The following is a 13,220-nucleotide window of genomic DNA, read 5'->3' on the forward strand; positions in this document are numbered from 1 at the left end:
TTGCTGGTGAAGGTTTGAGCATCTTCTGGCCAATCACAGGCTGACTTCCAAGATCAGCCAGTGATCAGTCAAAAGATATAGATAGGGGGCACCCCCTTTAAAAAACTAAAGTAAAAAAAAAATAGAAATAAGAATTAAAAATTACTAAACAGAGACAACAGTGGCTATATACTGCATAGGAGAGAAATTCTACAGATTAAGTACAGGCAAGTTCAAAGCAGAGTAAAACAATATTTCAGAGAAATAAACCAGAATGCAGAGTTACTGTGATATATAATATATTTTCGTGGGTTTATTTTGTTTGTTTTTATTTTATGTTTTTTGGTGCTGTAGATTGAACCCAGGAGTGCTTAACCTCTGAGCTATATCCACAGCCCTTTTTATTTTTTATTTTTGAGACAGGGTCTCACTAAGTTACCTAGGGTCTTGAAAAGTTGCTGAGGCTGGCTTTGTCCTTGTGATTCTCCTACCTCAGCCTCCCAAGCTGCTGGGATTACAAGTAAATGTCACTGCACCCAGTACTGCAATATATTTTGATAATTTTTGATAAATATTCAAATCAAAAAGTAATTATGAGACATGTAGATACCAGAAAATATTACAGTTATTCAGGGAAAGCACCATCAATATAAACCATCTCTAAGTAGATTCCGATGTTGAATTCAGCAAAGAAGACTTCAAAGCAGCTATTATAAATATGTTCAAACAAGTAAAAAAAAAAGACATATAAAAGATTAAAGAAAATATGATAAAATGATTTGGAAAATAGAGGATCTCAATCAGTAAATAGAAATGATTAAAAAAAAAAAACAAAGAGAAATCTAGAGTTTAAAAGTACAATAACCAAAACAAAAAATTCACTAAGTGGGATTAAAAGCAGATTTAGTATTACAGAATAAAGAGTCAGGTAACTTGAAGATAGATAAAAATTATCCAATCTGGAAAAATGGAGAAGAAAGACTGAAGAAAGCCAGGCGCTGTGGTGTGATGCCAGAGGGCTTGTGAAGGAAGGACTTGGCAGTACATTTGAAGAATCCAAGATCAGATCATCCAACAATATAAACAATACTTTCAACAATACAAACAAAATGGGATTTTATTTTCTGCACAATGAACTTTTCCTATTTTCTTCTGCCTATTTTCATAACAGATCATTTTGAGATTTTTAAACAATTCTGAAGCGCAGCTTTGCTTTAGAAAGATGTCTTTTTTTTCTTTAGTGCTTACAAAAATAAGGAGAATTGGCAGAAGTGTCATTTTTTTTTCTAAAAAACAAACAAAAAACCCCCCTATTTATAACATGTTTGTCACCAAGGGATCATAAAGTAGCCACCAAATGTAGGCCCAGTTTTGTTCACAACAAGATCTTGTAGAAACACATTTTTCATCTTCTCTGTGGTTTGTAATATCCTACTTATGAAAATTTAAAGCCGTTAAACAACTTTTGAAACTAAATCGGTTAAAAGAAAGGTGAATTACCTTTCAGATTTCAGAACCCTTCGAAATGAAAGGCTGTGATGGAGAAATATTAAGAAAGTTACAGAATACCAAACTGTCACAGTATTATTATTTAAAATATCTCAACAAAATAAAATAAAAAACTATGGAAAACACAAAAGTCAAATCAGAGTCATTGGTTTAGTACCTTTCCTGAGTCTCTTGTTTTTAAGAATTAAATTTAACTAAGGACATTTCAAAATGGACCCAAAGGCCTTACACCTTTCATGCTGCCCTGGGGATACATTTAAGACAAAAGGCTACACTCACTGAAAAGTCCCAGGGCTTTGCAAGACTGAATTGCCCATGTCACTGCCGGGAGGTCACTGTCATTGCCCGCATCACTGTAGATTGAACCCAGGGGTGCTTAACCTCTGAGCTACATCCATAGCCCTTTTTATTTTTGAGACAGGGTCTCACAAAGTTACCTAGGGCCTTGATAAGTTGCTGAGTCTGGCTTTGTTCTTGTGATTTTCCTACCTCAGCCTCCTAAACTGCTGGGATTACAAGTGTAAGGGTGTGTGTGTGTGTGTGTGTGTGTTGGGGGGGGCAGGTATCTGAGCCACTGTAGCACAGGATTGTGCTTTGTTTTGGTTTTGGTGCTGGGGGTGGCACCCAGGGCCTTATACATGCTAGGTGAGTGCTGTTCCACTGGGCTACACTCCCCCGTCCTGTGGAAGTTTTTCTGGAACTACCAGCTTTATCTTGACTTGTCACAATACAACATACAGCACTGTACACCCAATGAAGATGAACAGTTTCAGTCATTAATAAACAGCATACTTCTAAGTGGCTCTGGACACTGCGTACATTAAATTGTGGTAACCTAATACAGAAACAAACACTAATGTTGTAAAAATCGTACATAATCAGGGGTGGGTAGGCAGGTCATTTTAATCTTTTAAATCTCACAGTTCTACGAAAAAGCTTCAACATATGAACTCATTAGATTCTAATAAAATGAAGTGGAAAAGCATGATTATGAGTTAGTATTCGGATATGAGCATTCTTATTTCAAAAAAGTGGTTGTTTCCTTGATCCTAAAATAAGATTGTCCCCTGGGATGTTTCTACTTTTCCACTAATTTCAACCCTATGTATGTGTAAGTGCAATACACATATGCATGCTTGCAGGCAATTAAGCACTTCATTTGAAAATTAATTAAGTTAAGGATAAAGAGTGTTGGAATTTGAAATTTTGTTTTTTATTTATAAAGTACTAGTTTACTTGCTGAGCTTTATACTGTTAGGGCACTAAATATTATGGGCCACATTTTCTGTGAAAAATATAGGAAAAACTTTTTCCACTGATTTTTATAACCATTCTTGCAGCATCTCAAAGAGAGATGCCAAAGATCTGCCGAACTGTATGTCCCCCATGATCATGATGAAATCTCAGTTGCTCTCTAATTTCAAAAAAATTTTCCAAAGCTGATAATCATGTATTTTCTTAAAGTTCAGAGATGAAATTATGGCTCTAAACACCCAAACTATGACATTAACATCCCTATTAATTATTTAATAGTATAAGTGTCCCATTACACAGGTAGGGAAACTGAGACACAAACAGATACTTTTTTTTTTTTTTAAAGAGTTGTCTAAGGTTAGACAGGGAAGCCAAGATCATACAGTTAGAACTGCAGAGGGAGCATGAGTTTGAACTTTGCTTGGGATGTTACATTTAACTCACCTGTCCTGTTTACATCACACCCATCTTGTCCAACCTCTGGCAAACCCTTTAAAGAATCCACTTGAAAGATGCCATTTGCCACCCAGCTTCTCTGATCATGTGAAAAAAAAAAACAACAAAACAACTAGCCAGTTTATATAACAACAACAAAACGAATCCTGCTAGGTGTGGTGTTTCTTGAGTACCTAACTACTTGGAAGGAAGCAGAAGGATCAAGTTCAAGGTCAGTCCTTGCAACTTAGTGAGACATGACCTTGTCTCAAAATAAAAAGAACTGGGGATGTAGCTCAGTGGTAGAGCGCTCCTGGCTTCAATCCCCAGTACTGCAGGAAGAAACAAACACAAAAGAGAATGCCACATATCGTATTGTATACAATTAGCAAGTTTCAATTATAGTACTTTGGTGCCCTTTTCAGAAAAAAAAAAAAAAAAAACCTCAAAACTTATAAAGGTAACTATTAGCATTTAAAATTTTACATTGTAGCAGGAAAGTTAGAATCAACAGATCAGGTGTAATCACTTAATTTCTTGACTGACTTCATGCCTTAGGAATACATCTGTCCCTCCAAGCTTATGCTCCAATTCTACAGGGTGTTTTCCAGTGAGACAGCTGCACAGTGACTGTTCTTTTTAAAACATCCCAGACCAGGTCCATTTCTCAAGTTATAATATTGTGCTTTTTCACTTTCCATTTTTTAAAGTTTATTTCTTGTTGTACAGAGGAAACCAATACTTCTACTACTGACAGATACACAGCATTGCTTTGCTCCTTGGCACCCTGAAAGATGATTGGATTCTTGTTTATTGGTACTAAAATCTTGTCTTGTGGTTACCTTCATTCCCATGAAGCTTGGCTATCCAACTGGTGGTGAAGCTTCTCTAAAGTGTATCTCTTCTGCCTTGAGCAGACTTATTTTTTATTTTTATTTTTGGCGTTTCCCCAATGGCTGTTGAATTTATTTGCTCAATCAATAATGGTCCTGGCAGGAAGTGTGAATCTGGAGGTATAGCGATACCAGAGTTCAAACTGTACTACAGAGCAATAGTAACAAAAACAGCATGGTACTGGTACCAAAACAGGCGGGTGGACCAATGGTACAGAATAGAGGACACAGAGACTAATCCACAAAGTTACAACTATCTTATATTTGATAAAGGGGCTAAAAACATGCAATGGAGGAAGGATAGCATCTTCAACAAATGGTGTTGTGAAAACTGGAAATCCATATGCAACAAAATGAAATTGAATCCCTTTCTCTCACCAGCCACAAAAGTTAACTCAAAATGGATCAAGGAGCTAGATATCAAACCAGAGACACTGCGTCTGACAGAAGAAAAAGTTGGCTATGATCTACATATTGTGGGGTCGGGCTCCAAATTCCTTAATAGGACTCCCATAGCCCAAGAGTTAACAACAAGAATAAACAAATGGGACTTACTTAAACTAAAAAGTTTTTTCTCAGCAAGAGAAACAATAAAAGAGGTAAATAGAGAGCCTACATCCTGGGAACAAATTTTTACCCCCCACACATCAGATAGAGCCCTAATATCCAGAATGTACAAAGAACTCAAAAAATTAAATAATAAGATAACAAATAATCCAGTCAACAAATGGGCCAAGGACCTGAACAGACACTTCTCAGAGGAGGACATACAATCAATCAACAAGTACATGAAAAAATGCTCACCATCTCTAGCAGTCAGAGAAATGCAAATCAAAACCACCCTAAGATACCATCTCACTCCAGTAAGATTGGCAGCCATTATGAAGTCAAACAACAATAAGTGTTGGCGAGGATGTGGGGAAAAGGGTACACTTGTACACTGCTGGTAGGACTGCAAAATGGTGAGGCCAATTTGGAAAGCAGTATGGAGATTCCTGGGAAAGCTGGGAACGGATCCACCATTTGACCCAGCTATAGCTCTTCTCGGACTATTCCCTGAGGACCTTAAAAGAGCACACTATAGGGATACTGCCACATCAATGATTATAGCGGCACAATTCACAATAGCTAGACTGTGGAACCAACCTAGATGCCCTTCAATAGATGAATGGATAAAAAAAATGTGGCATTTATATACAATGGAGTATTATGCAGCACTAAGAAATGACAAAATCATAGAATTTGGAGGGAAATGGATGGCATTAGAGCAGATTATGCTAAGTGAAGCTAGCCAAGCCCTAAAAAACAAATGCCAAATGTCTTCTTTGATATAAGGAGAGCAACTAAGAACAAAACAGGAAGGAAGAGCATGAGGAAAAGACTAACAGTAAACAAAGACGAATGGGGGGAGAGAAATGGAGAGAGAAGGGAAAGGATATGCAAATGGTAGGAGACCTTCAATGATACACAAAAGTATAAGAGGTTATGATGGGCAAGGGGGAGGGGGGAAAAAAGGGAGAGAATTGAACAACAGCAGAGGAGGCAGAGAGGGAAGGTGGGAGGGGAGGGGAGGGGGGATAGTAGCGGTTAGGAAAGGTAGCAGATCAAGACAGTCACTAATATGCCATTATGCAAAAATGTGAGTATGTAACAGATGTGATTCTGCTATCTGTATTTGGGGTAGAAATGGAAGTTCAAAACCCAATAGAGTCAAATGTATGAAAGATGATTTATCAAGACCTCTGTAATGTTTGGAACAATCAATAAAAAAAAATAATAAAAAAAAATAATGGTCCTGGCAAAAATTAGTTCGCCAACACTGAGACAGTTGTAACGAGACACTGATTTTAAAAACCCATGATACCGTTGTAGAAATCAGAGTTCACACCAACAGAAGAAACCTTCAGTATTGCCAGCAAATACAAAATGAACGTAAGATGTCGGACAGAACAGCAAGAAGGCGTTTATACATTTATATTTGACACCTGACCATATTTCAGTCACCATAATATGTTCTCTCCAGATTTAAAAAAATAGTATGCTGATTTCTATAACAAAGCTTTTTTTTTTTTTTTTTCCGTACAAAAATCAAATAATGGCCGACAAGTCACAACAGTGCAATAAGTACAGGATAAAGAGCCTCTCACAATTGAATCCTCCACAGGAGCTATTATTTCGTCTTTAGAGTTTTCTGACAATATCCCCCATTTTTTTTTTTTTTTTGCAACACTAAGTTGTCTTAACCTCATGTTTGACTTGAAGTTTCTCCCTACATCAGTTTTTATGCAGTATCTCCACCTGTGGAAGTCCGTGGTGTAGAAGATTCTGGATCAGTGACAACCAAATCTGAATCCACAGATGCTTCCATGGCCAACTGTTTACTGTATAAATCATTTGGTTTGCAAAATAGACGTACTCAAAGATACAGAGAGGCACTGGGTTTCCTTCAGGCCTTGAAATCAAGAGTTCAGACATCATGTCTGGATATTTCCACAATTTCTCCAGGCGAGACTGCATAGTAATATCTTATAATCATTGATTAAAAGCTGCAAGACTCTGGGGACACCACCTGTCCTTCTGTTTCTGATGTTTTTGTTCTTCCCTCTTTGTCATTTATATCAGAAACTGGAATAAGATGAGCAATGCACAGAGGACAACTTCCATAATGATCTCACATTGCGAAAATAACATCTCTGTGCATTATTACAAGCAGGCGGCATGCTTGGGTGCTTCCTTCATTAAATTTTTATCTCGCTACCCAGTCTGGGCTGTCATCTTGTTCCTGAAGAGTGTCTACACCATCATATGAGTTCTGTCACCATCAGAATGTGTTGACAGATCAACGCGGTGACGCCGGGGCTTCATCCTTAATGGTACAGTGCTTACCAATTCGCTTTTATGGGCCAGGAGCTGGTAAGTTTCAACAACAAAGGGCTGGCAATTCTCGAATTTGCAGTTTCCTGCAATGGTGCACCTCATGTGTTCACTTCCAAGATTTGAGCCATGGAATTTCTTTAAATTGTTTTCAGCAAAAATGTGGTTTACAAGACCCATTCCTTTGCAAAGTAAAAGTAAGAGTATATCTTGGATGAAAACAGAGGCCGGTTCTACTCGTAACAAAAGCATCTCTGCTCCTGTCATCCAAATTTGATAGCACAGCCCACTTCGTTTCTCCATGCTTCTGATGGCTTGAATATTGTGCATTTGTATGTTGGCACTGAAGTCACATCACTGGTCATGATGCCAGCACTTTCCTGACCTAGTGCTGAGGCTGAAAGTCCAAGGTTGGGTGGCTCCATGGAGCCTCATGGAGGAAGAAGTCCTGGTGGGGCTATATGGGAGGAGGAGAGAGACCATGGTGAAGGGGGATGGCAGAGAGGCAGAAGTGGCTTCAGGAGGCTGGTGTTTGTTGATTTCTTTGAGTTAAGAAATCCTAGAGGCTACAGAAATTTCGATTTGCTTCCAGAGCACAGAGTGGAGTCACGGAACTTTAAAGTTCTTTGAACTTCCAGAGAGGTTAGGTCAAGCGGTCAGGATTTCTGCTCTCAGTCTCTTCCTCTCAGAAAATGAGTGTATTCTGTCAGTGTCTGTATTAGTCTTTTCCTTAGGTCGACTAATCTTAAAAATCCACACACATGGGGCTGGGGTTGTGGCTCAGTGGTAGAGCACTTGCCTTGCATTGTGTGAGGCACTGGGTTCGATCCTCAGCACCACATAAAAATAAATAAAGATATTGTATACATCTACAATCTAAAAAAAAATTGAAAAAAAAATTTCACACACATTTGGGGATAATGATCAACACCTCCTGCCTGTATCACCACTGGCCCACACAGGCCAGCTGCCCATCACCATTCCATCCTTTCTTTCACATACACTCTCCTACCTACTACACATCTGTGCAGATTGGAAGGTCTCAGATCTTCATGTGACCCCAGAGGGATAGACAAGAATGTAACTATGTATCCCAGCTCTCACACTGTGTCAGAAGAGGGACTGTGACATTCACTGAGGGGTATTCAATAGTTCTGTCCCTCTTCTCTGCTCAGCCAGCCCCTTCTTTTGTATCCTGTGACCTCTTCCCATGGTCACCCATTTCTCTCAACTGTTTCCTTAGTTCCCTCCATGGGGAGAGGAGTCAGTTGGAGTGGTCAGAGTCCAGCATAGCTGGCTGTGCTCTGCTGACTAGTGGGCAGGTTTACTGTGTCTTCATATGCATGGGTCTCTCACCTTCCTCTTCCCTTCCTGGCAGCAGGATGCAATGGCAGGTTCTAGATGACTCTGTTGGCTTACTCTCTCAACTTTCTTCCTGCTTATGCTCGGTCCCTTAGAATGTTAAGATGGACATGAGGGGCCCTAGGCTCCACTGTGGTCTTTACCAGAGCACTGCGGTCAAGTGGTTAAATTTGTTCACACTAGGAATACGTGGTAGTTTAAATTTTACTTATTCCTCCTTTTGTGGACAGCTCCTTCAGAACAGAAGATAAGCTGAGCAGGATTTGGGCATTGCTGGGTGCTTGGTTATAATATCAGCAATTTCGCACCCTAACCTTATGGGTGCTGGCAATGGAGTAGTGTATCAGTGAGTGGTCCATGCAGGAAAGAGAGACACCGTATGTATCTTATGTAAAAACTATTCTCATGCAGAAAATGAGATGTTCGTAAAAATAATGGAAGGGTGGGGGAGAAAAAGCCTCACTCCCAGAATAACAACTCCTCATCCCTGTGGAAGTTACCACTTCTCAGGCCACTCCTGGAAATATTGAGAAGGAACATGTGAGAAACAGACAATCCTGGTGGTCCATTTTCAGAATACAGTATTTCGCTTTTTTTTTTTTTTTTTTGTACCAGGGATTGAAGTCAGGGGCACTCAATAACTGAGCCACATCCGCAGACAAGGCTCACATCTTTATTTATTTTATATTTCATTTAGAGACAGGGTCTCACTGAGTAGCTTAGTGCCTTGCTGTTACTGAGGCTGGCTTTGAACTTGCAATTCTCCTGTTTCAGCCTTCCAAGCTGCTGGGATTACAGGCCAGCACCACCACATACAGCCAGTATTTAGCTTTAAAAGTAAAATGATCTGGGATGTAAGAAAGGCAGCTGGAGGGGAGAACAGAATGAAAAGTTCCAAGCAGTCAGCACCAGAGTGTAAAAATTCACAGTCCCTTGATGAACAGGAGGTGAGAAGGAAAGGTCCCCTCACCTGACCAACAGAGATAATAAACTGTGTATGTGCCAAAAGGCACTCAATCCCAGGGGACCTTCCTGCCACCAGAGAACAAAGGGAGGTGGGATAACTAAAGGTATATTTCTTTAAACAACCCTGTAGGAGACAGTAAAATCTAGGTGATGTTCAAGAAGATTGTGCACCCCATAGTATTCAGCCATGAAGAACTGGGGAAGGATCTTGGGCTCTAGGGGATAAAACACTGGTTGTATCCAGACTGTGGGTCTGTGACCACCAGCCACCTGGTCTTGCAAGACCAATATTAAAGTAAAGCCCCTCTTTTTGCTGTTCCTAATGTCTCTTAGTCCATTCTTTCGGCTTGGACAAGTGAGCGTGTTTCTCACAGAACAGAACTCAACACCCTACAGTCAAGGACCCTGCACTGAACCATATAAATCTTTTCTTTTTAAATATATATATATTAGTTGTAGATGGACACAATATCTTTATTTTTTTAATTTATTTTTGGTGCTGAGGCTTGAACCCAGTGCCTCGCACATGCAAGGCAAGCGCTCCATTGCTGACCCACAACCCCAGCTCCCCCAAATTATCTGAATCTTGACTCTAGGAAGTCATGTCAAGAGGCTCACATCCCCACTGTCTCTATTACAAATGGCTTTATAGCCTAGTAAGGTGGAGGATACACAGCAATCTTGCTGTAGAAAACCTCTAACGTTGATTAGGAGAAAACAAAGGGGGATGGCGATAGTCCCGAGCTCCATTTCTACCATTTACATCTTGCACTCGTGCATCTATTTGGTGGGACATAATTTGCATCTGCACTTTAGCTGTGAAGGAATCTAGAAATGCAAGTTTCTAAGCTTTCCAACTTCTGCAGTATGGACAGGTCGGAGGAGGAAGGGAGGTGAGGAAGCAGAGGACGGGCTTAATCCATCAATCACCATAAGGAGTCCATGAAGGGACTGTGTGTATGTTATTTTGTACTTAAAAATTTGTACTTTCATTAACTGTTACATGCTCAGGAACAACCTGGAAAATAGTGGAAAGTATAAGAAATGTAAAGAATATCAGATATTGTTTACAAGGAATTGAAAACGCAGTGTAGCACTGTGTGAAGGGCTGGGAGCAGACCTGGGGTGGCGAGAAGGTCTAACCGGACAAGAAACTGTCTTCTTCAGGAGAGACTCCATTCCTGTCTCTCTTCTAACATTCATACTCTCCTTTTCCAGAAATTTGGCATGTACTGGCCCCATTTTCCAAGACCAAGAATGTGGAAAAAAACGACTCGATAGATCTTCCTATCCCTGAGATTCCTCCATTTTGTAATCAGAAATTATCATTTCAAGTATACTAAATACCACAAAGTTATTAACACCTAAGTATGTATCTTCATTGAGTATATCATTTTCTGATATTTAATAATTCTGAGCCTCAATATCTTGAGTCATATGCTTTGTAACTTCAAAATCATGCTTATATAAAGCTTGAGATTTAAAAACCAACCAACCAAACAAAAATAATATTGAAGGAATTTGAAACAGGTGAGAAAGACAGCCAGACAGTCAGTTGAAAGAAAAATCTGGCCCAGAGAGTCTTGGAAGCAATTGGCACAGATGCAGTGGTGGAAGCCTGTTGAATTTTAAGGGGTCATTAGACCACATCCCTCTTCCTCTGACTTAAGAATCGACAGAGGAATGAATAAAGATGCCAACATATGAAGACCAATATATCTGTTCCATTACTATCAAATCTTGCCTAGTGAATGTGGCTTGGATCTGTTGCTATAACTGGGTTTCCTAAAACTCTCCTTTTTGGTTTGAAATTACTTATGTCATTCCCAAGGCCCAGGTTAAGCTTGCATACAGGAGAGAGCTGAGTGAGTATATGATTCCCACAGGTTGACATGAAAAGAGACTAGAGAAACCACATGGGAACCACGGGTTTTAACATCTTAACCTCTTCCTGTAAATAACTGTGTTAAAATGGATGGCAATCCCGTGGGTGGTCAGTAAGATATCAACACAAGTGTTGTTGGGGACTTCCTAGAAGTCTTTCTAAGGGGAGGGTAACTCAGCTTTGATGATTACCCCTTTGCTCTTGTTTCCTTTTATCTTCCTGCTGCCTAAGAATGTGGACATGATGACGGGTGCACCCAGCTGCCATTTTGGATCATGAGGTGATCTTGAGGATACAAGATATCTGCTGAGGATGACAGAGCAAAAAAGATACATACTTAGGTGTTAATAACTTTGTGGTATTTCTTTAGTATACTTGAAATGATAATTTCTGATTTTCTTTGACCTGGTTGAAAAATACATTTTGAGCATTTTTTAGCCAGCTGCCATTTTGGTTTCAGTTATATAGATCCACTACAGTCCTACCTGGAAACAGGATATTGTGAAAGCTTGTGCGCAGTCTCTGTGGTGAGTGAGAATTAGAACTAACCAGAGTCTGGTAGAGGTCTTCATGGGCTGGGGCCTCAGCTGAGTGACCCATGAACCCACAAAGTAGGTACTTCTTCCTCCCCTGGTAACCTGGAAACAAGCAGAGACAGACATGGATTCTTCAAGGATTTGGAGCCAATCAGGCAGATGTCTCAGGATGATACAGCGCAGCCCATTGTCTAGCCATCATCTGTGGAATTCAGTCTGCCTACCATTTACCCTCGTCTCCAGGTCGATACGTTATCCTGGCTGATGACATTATGTATTTCATTAAATTACATTTCTTTCTCTGGCACCAGTGAATACAAAACCACAATGTCTTTAAAAACATATCCAGCACTCATGTCCCAAGTTTGTTCTTTTCTTCTTCAGCATCACATCCCTGAAAGCTATAGAAAAATCACTTATTTTGACAGGAATGATCTTTCTTGTGCGACACTAATTGAAATGTTGTTCATGTTCAGCAGATGTCTGAACAGAAAATGTCCAATTTAATTTGTTAGCGCCTTCCCAAAAGGCACTGCTCACTTCGGGGATGTTTGGCTAGACATCATTCAGTTCCATTCACTTAATTGGAGATTCATTCACTGTATTTTTGTGGAGGCTCTGGTTCATGCATTTCTCTTAACATGGCTCTCTGGCTGCCCTGTTTTAATCAGCCATCGGACCCTTTTGTATTTCTTTCCGGCAACTTTCACATAACCTAACTATTTTTTTGATAAAGGAGCTGAACTTGTTGCTCCTCTTGGTTTGGTTGTCTTAGCAGACTTCAAGCTGATCCGCTGGGGTCAGTTGAGTAAACAGAATCATCCGCCCCTCAAACAAGCCCCCCCCACTGCCTGGTCTTCCTTCATGCCAATAACTTCACTTCCATTCCACTCCATGGTCACACTTGGTCCTTAACATTGTCATTACTTGGAGACCTCTCACTGCCTGATCACAACTTCCTGAACATCTACCTGTAGACACACAAACCTATCCAAAAACCCTCTTTCAAGAATCTCACACCTTCAGGCTTCACTTTCTTTCCTTTGCAGCCTGTTTCCTCAAATTCTAAGACTTTGAGCCCAATAATGTCAGCATCCTCAGTCATCTCTCAGTGGAGAGGTTACCTAGCTGCTTTTGCAGGTGGAGTACAGCTTGTGACTAGGCTAACCAAGGTGAGACAAGGTAATAAAGTTGAGACCTCATCCCAGAGAAACTTGATGCTTAGCAAATGCTGAATGCTCCTCACCTCAGCTTCCAGACATAGGAGAAAGCTTGGCCTCCCTAGGAAAAGAACAATCAACTTAACCATTGGCAGTGCTTTGGCTAAGTGTTCCCAAAAAGCCATGTGTTGAAGACTTGGTCCCCCAGACCATGGTGACCTTTAGTAGGTGAGGCTAGTGGAAGTTAGGACATTGGGGGCATGACCTTGAAGGGGATTTTGAAAGCTTGGCCCCTCCATGCCCTCTCTCTTTTGCTTCCTGGTTGCCATGAGGTGAACAGCTTTGGTCCAGCATGCACTCCTCGCCA

The sequence above is a fragment of the Urocitellus parryii genome, chromosome 11, assembly GCF_045843805.1.
Source record: "Urocitellus parryii isolate mUroPar1 chromosome 11, mUroPar1.hap1, whole genome shotgun sequence".
Taxonomy (NCBI): Eukaryota; Metazoa; Chordata; class Mammalia; order Rodentia; family Sciuridae; genus Urocitellus; species Urocitellus parryii.